Raw genomic sequence first — 6,800 nt, 5'->3', positions numbered from 1 at the left:
TCCCACCTTTTCCAAAATATTCTTCTAATAGTTAGCTGCCACCTTTTCCAAAATATTCTCCAATTAATTAGCTGCCACCTTTTCCAAAATATTCTCCTATTAATTATCTGCCACCTTTTCCAAAACATTCTCCTACTAATTATCTGCCACCTTTTCCAAAACATTCTGCTACTAATTAGCTGCCACCTTTTCCAAAATATTCTCCAATTAATTAGCTGCCACCTTTTCCTAAATATTCTCCTATTAATTAGCTGCCACCTTTTCCAAAATATTTGCTATTAACTAGCTGCCAACTTTTCCAAAATATTCTCCTATTAAATAGCTGCCACCTTTTCCAAAACGTTCTCCTACTAATTAGCTACCACCTTTTCCAAAACATTCTCCTACTAATTAGCTCCCACTTTTCCAAAATATTCTTCTAATAGTTAGCTGCTACCTTTTCTAAAATATTATCCAATTAATTAGCTGCCACCTTTTCCAAAATATTCTCCTATCAATTATCTGATACATTTTCCAAAATATTTCTATTATTGCTAATAAATTGTTCGTGGTAAGAGGCGGGCTTTTAATACTCATATAAATAATCATCTTACCCCCAAACAATGTTGGGTTGGGTTAGGTCCCGAGACCCATTTGTCCCGAGACCCAATTGTCCCGAGACCCAATTGTCCCGAGACCCAATTGTCCCGAGACCCATTTGTCCCGAGACCAAAACGGCGAGACCAAAACGGCGAGACCAAATCGGCGAGACCATAACGGCGAGACCAAATTGTCGCGTACCGCACTTTTTCAAACCCACAAAGGGCCAGCAATTGGGAATTTTTATATGTATTGCAATTTGAAATTAAATTTAATCGATATGAGAAATTTGGTTATAAATGCGTAGTTCAAACATTTGTTATGATTAGAAATTTTACAACAAAAACGGGTATAAATGCGGCGTTTTTGTTGCAAAATTTCTAATAATAACAAATGTTTGAACTACGCACTTAAAACCAAATTTTTCATACCGATTAAACTTAATTTCAAATTGCAATACATATAATAATTTCTCATTTCTGGCCCTTTGTGGGTTTGAAATAGAGTGGCTAAAACTGCGCCTCTCTTAAAAGTAGAAATTAAATAAAATACGAATATTGTGGAAAAAGGTTACAATAAACAAACTAAATAGCAATAACTTGGAAAAGTAGCAATATTCTGGGGTAAAAACATACCCAATTCAGTAATAGGGGGAAATTTACTCAGTTGATAAACCTTGACAATAACAAAACAGGCGCACATTTAGCCGCTCATGTTTGAAAAAGTGTGACCAAGGATTGTGTATAAATGCAGTTTTTAAGGACTGCGACGCAAAACTCGTTTTTGTATAATATCTGTTCCTTTTTTGGGGTAAACGTTATTTAGGAAAATTTGGTTCTGGAATTGTCAAGCTCAGTCGACCATTTTTTAACAATAATTATTTAGTATTTCACTAAATCGTAACTTGGTCGGAAAGTACAATGCACTGTGTTTAATAACATTTACGCTAAATATTCGTTGAAACCACGTTGGTTAAAGTAGCTGATAATTAGAAGAATATTATAAAAATTCCCCCTCTTGCATTGTGATCATTTAACCATTTCGAGAAGTTCCTTTTCTCTCATATAACTTTCAGCTTCTCCTTTTCGACTTTGGGCTCCGCTAAGCTTCTTTTTTTCTTGGTTCACTCATTGTTAACAAAATAACTACAAGAGCCCGAATTAAGTTAATTAACCTTAAGTCTTCTACCTAATTTATTAATTTTAATTATATTTTAGATCCGACGTACGACTTACGAGTGTCAGTTTCACTGTGCGAGTGACTGACAGAAAAACCTGCGAATCTATGATTCATGAAATTCCGTTACCCCTTGCTCGTTGCATTACTCTAGTCTGTAGCAAAAGTAGCGTGGGAACAGCATGGAAAGTTGGGAAATGGAAACTGTGGGAAAGAAGGCGAAAATAGACTAAAAGTGGATCCTAAGCAAATGGGTTAAAAGCGTGGGAATTAAAGTCAAAAACTCTTTGTTTCTCTAAGCAAGAATGTAGCCAATACAAGTAATAGGAATCACGATAGACAACCATCGAAATTCAAACGCTCACGCTATTTAAAAACGAAAAACAGTCCCGTAATCATTCAAAACTAACGTCATGTTTTTGAGTTTTTCCAAAATTTAATAAAACAATAGCTAAGCTTTGGGTATCACCAGACTTCTTGGGCGCCCCTATTTGGCTGGCGCCCAGGGGCAGGTGCCCCCTCTGCCCCCCTTAATCCGGCCCTGCTCTCAAAAGTCCATATTTTCTTTCTTCAATGCAAATTTGTATTGTTTCTATGTAGAAGGTGTCGCTCGAGGTGATCTCCAATTTTAAGTTCGATGAAACTTCCAAAATGTTGGAACCCTTTTTCAATCTTAATAGTTTAATTTCTGCTTCTTCATTTTCTTTTAATTTAGTAAGAAAAACGCCTACTGCTTCGTTATCAATTTTAAACATATTCCAAAAAGGTCTTGAGTACTAGTGACTGTACTACTTATGTTAACAGCACCTATATTAATTGAAAGTAACCATGTAAAAATAACAGAATTAATTTGATATCATTAATAGTTAATTCTCACCTTTTAGAAAATACTCCTTTATTGACATTTTGTCAAAACATACTATGATGCTAGCAAAGAGACTTGTTGCTATCCCATGCTTGATGCTTACAAAATTTACATCGTTATCCGTTAACAACAACAATTTGACGTCACATTGGAAGTCTCGTTGTACCTGCGCATAGGTTGTGCGCAGGAAAAAGGAGCAACAAGTTTTGGCATTCCTGCCACTCCTTGCGGTTTATAGTCTCTATGGTTTTAGGCGGGAAAAGAATGCAGGAGATAAGTATAATCTCCCCGCCAAAATCTCCTGTCCATAGATAGATAATTGGCGTTAGAAACTCATTGGTTATTATTAGGTACGGATCCAAGTCTTATTTTATTTCGATGGCTTCGTTAGCCGTTTTCAGAAGTTAATAACTAGTTGTATAAGTTGTAACCGATTCACTTCAAAAGTGGGTTAACAGGTTGAAATAATGATACCAAGTATTACTATCTTAATCTCAATTTATTAACCAGGTCCTTTCTGGTACGTTTTACATAAATAAATGATAAGTACATAATAATAATTATACAAAAAGGTCTTTGTTTAGACCAAGACCGAAAAAACCAACGATATGAGTGAGGTTTTTCAATTGACTGAAGTTCAGATATTGAAATTTTTCTTTAAGTATTTTTAGTAGTTTAATCCTTAATCACTATTTAATTCAACCAACTGATTTTACTCTTATTCGATCTATTCCCTCTAAATGTATTAAAAAAATTGCATATCTCCGCTTTTTCAAGAACAATTCCATTTTCCGAACCAAAAATGCTATTAGTTAGCGGTTTTGAATAAAATATAAATCGAAATCATCTTTGGTTTGTGATACATTATTGATAATGATGGCACGAGATATTAGTGAGTATTAATTAAAATTAATAGCCTTTTCAAAATCGTAAAATTATTAACTATTTAATTTCGTAGAACTGTTTACGAACATTTAGCCGCTCATATCAACCTAGCCTAACATAAGCTTACACCTGTATCTAAACCTAACATGATCTATTACATCATAAATCAAATGGTTCTTAGGTTGCCTATTTATACCCTTGATGATCTATTCATATTCTTGATTATTATAATAATTTGCCCTAAAATGTTAAACTTACATTTTTGGAGACTTGGAAGACCACAAAAATCCGAAATTGCGTTCTAAGATATGAATGCTCACTGAGAATAGCCAAAATAAAATTAATATATAATTAAAAAATAATGAAACCCTGTATACCTCATATGAAAGTGTTGAATTAACTGCGCTTACGTAAACACCGCTGTCTTAACTGCCAATGCGAAAAACATTAAACTTTTTGTCATCTTTCCAGTAGTATTTTAAAGTGTAAAACCTAGGGTTAGGATCTTAGGATATGTTTCTAGCATGAAACGAAGCAGACTATATCAAATTCCAAAACAGAGCTGGAAATCAGCTTTTTTTATTATCTTAAAGGCAGTCTTGGAAATAAGGATTTTTTTGAAACTAGTCCTCGGGACCAGTGACCCCCAGCGTCTACAATATTAAACTGGTTTTTGGGACCAGTGACCCTATACCTAATTTATTTTTTTCCAATCCTATTGAAAAATTAAGGGAGTATTTCGTTGACGCACAGCCCACTCGATCGGCTGTAGAAGCAAAATTATGTCAAAAATCAGAGTTAACTCTTAAAATTGCCGTCAATAGGAGGAACATCGTTTTTGGTCATAATTTTGAAAATACCGGTTGAAATCTCTTGAAATGTTAACGAAATTTGCAAAATAAAGTTTGGTATTTTTGTGCAAAATTTTTCTCTTACAAAGCTTTTTGTAAGACCATTAAAACGAAAATTAACCATAATTTAATGCCTTAGTCTCCAAATGTTTCAATTTGTTTCCTTCAGTTTTACTGGTTCGAGTCTCTTGAAATTTTAGTGAGAGGCATATTGAAAGTTTTTAAATTATCGTGCAAAATTTTGAAGTTTTAAAACGAATAGTTCTTGTCCTAAAATTTCCCTAAGCGACTAAATAGGTTGTAGGATTGTGCAATTGTAATGAATTTTTTGGAATTGTTTGTTTGAAAACTTTGAAACTTTGTATCATAATTTAAAACCGTTCAATATGCCTCTCACTAAAATTTCAAGAGATTCGATCAAGTGAAACGGAAGAAACTTATTAAATCGTTCGAAGACCAAGCCCTTAATTAGGGCTAATTTTCGATCCAATATTTATACAAAAAACTACACAGAAAAAACAACGTATAGGTTTTGAGCACATCCATTTGATTTAAACATGTTGTAAATCTAAACTCCTAGATTTGACGTGCGAAAACTAAACAGCAACTAGTACCAATGGGTGTAATAGCTAAACATATAAAAACTAAACACAACAGCGCATTGAAAGCCTTTAAAAACACGTTTTAAATCTAAACTTATCGTAAAGTGGGCATAAACCGAAACGCCAGGGTTTAAACGTGTTCAAAACCTACTCTAGGTGTAAAGGATATAAACATATTGACGTCATGTAGTTAACTCGAGCATCTGAGGAAGAATAATTAATATTTTATTTGGTGAATGGGGTTTAACCCCTTCTCATGCCGAGAGGCCAAGGTTCAGAAATTTGGGAATGGGGTACATTCACTCGCTGGTGCTTGACGCTTAACCACAAGTCATATAACTGAGGGTGTAAGACCTCGGACAATAAGAAAGCGCTGCCTTCTTTTCCCTCCGGGCCAATATACCTGGAGACGGATATCTCCGGCTACGCGGCATGTGCCGCGACCGAATCTAACCATTGTCCTATTAGCTTTTATCGCCATTTCTCGTTCTTCGAATATGGGTATGAATTCATCGCCCAACAAAGAAACTGACGATCCGCTGTCTAACAAGCCAAGGAATGATTGCTCCATAGCTTGAAATCTCAATAATGGGGGAGTTTTCCCGCCAAAATCGGAAGAGCGATTAACCGATGGCGCAAAAATTCGACTTTTCGAATTTCTTGCCTGGTTTTTGGCCCTCGTTATTTTGGTTTCAATTTTATCACGAGGCCCCTCCCAAGAATAATTCGGATTTCCGATTATCTTGGTTGCCTCGTTTGCCCATTTCCCGGATTAGTACAATCCCTTTTGAAATGGCCGGGTTGGTTGCACTTGTAACTAGGGATGCACCGATATGGGTACAGCCGATATATTGGCCGGCCGATATATCAGAAATTCGTAGCCGATATATCGGCCGATATTATCGGCCCATTAAAAAATTGTATTTCTCCATGAATATCGTTTCCAAGAGTAGAATCAACATTTTTTAGGACCATTTACGTTTTTACTTTGTTTTATTAGAGACATGTGTCACATTTCGTTTAATGTGGTACCGCTACATATTTTAGCCTTAACCCCCTTCCTTAAAAAATGGTGTGCTCTAAGTTAAATCCTTTGCTTGGTTTTCAGTAAAAATGCAGCTCCTTTTTGCTTCCGCTGTCTATAGACTGCGGGAGCATTGCAATTACCTCCTACGGCTGGGCGTCTTCTCTCCCCCCCTTTCTGCCCCCAATTTTTCGTGTAACCTGAGAGAATCCATCATAAATAAAGTTACTTTGAATTCAAATTTCCCGCTAGAAATATGAATTTCGGTGACATCTATACTCTATGCAACGTACTTTACTTTATTTGTTTATGAAATTATTTTCCTCCTCGACCGGGTATCGAACCCGCACCATATCACAGAGTTTGCACTCCACAGATTGACGCCTTTACGCTCTCGGCTGTCTAGACATATTACCAAGCTCGAGTTATGTTGCATAAACCTAGTATCTCTTGCGGCGGGCGCGTTACTCTCGCCTCTCCTGTTGGGGGTGGGCCGTTTCCATGGTAGCGCTCGTATAAGAGAGGTAAACTAACACGCAGCCGCAGCGCCTCTCAATTGTAAACTCTAGGCGGGAAATTCACGAATGGTAGATTGGTAGTAAACTATGACGCGTTTTTAGCATTAGGTTTACAAAATTATTTTAGGGATTCCATTCGTCGAAAAGTCTAAAATCTAATTTAAACTAAACACATTTTTAACGTAAGAGGTATTTGATTTGTAAACCAAACGAAGTTTATACCGTAGTCTCTAGAGAGTGTATCAGGGAAACTTCTGTAACTTAGCAATTTTATGATATTGCCATCTATGTAAGTGTTTA

General features: G+C 35.9%; 1 long non-coding RNA gene across 1 annotated transcript; it reads right to left on the bottom strand.

Annotated features, from left to right (window-relative positions):
• Positions 1 to 1,490: 1,490 nt before the first annotated feature.
• LOC149661033 (uncharacterized) lies at positions 1,491 to 3,596 on the bottom strand. Its single transcript, XR_016368759.1, has 3 exons — positions 2,633 to 3,596; positions 1,815 to 2,562; positions 1,491 to 1,724 (listed from the first exon to the last, which is right to left on the bottom strand). It is a non-coding gene; the product is annotated as an uncharacterized LOC149661033 (long non-coding RNA).
• Between the last annotated feature and the right edge of the window lie 3,204 nt (positions 3,597 to 6,800).

This window comes from Phalangium opilio, unplaced genomic scaffold (assembly GCF_054372755.1).
Source record: "Phalangium opilio isolate 3A_F unplaced genomic scaffold, DU_Popi_V2 ptg000070l_1, whole genome shotgun sequence".
In the NCBI taxonomy this organism is placed as follows: Eukaryota; Metazoa; Arthropoda; class Arachnida; order Opiliones; family Phalangiidae; genus Phalangium; species Phalangium opilio.
This window is presented reverse-complemented; position numbering and strand designations above follow the sequence as displayed.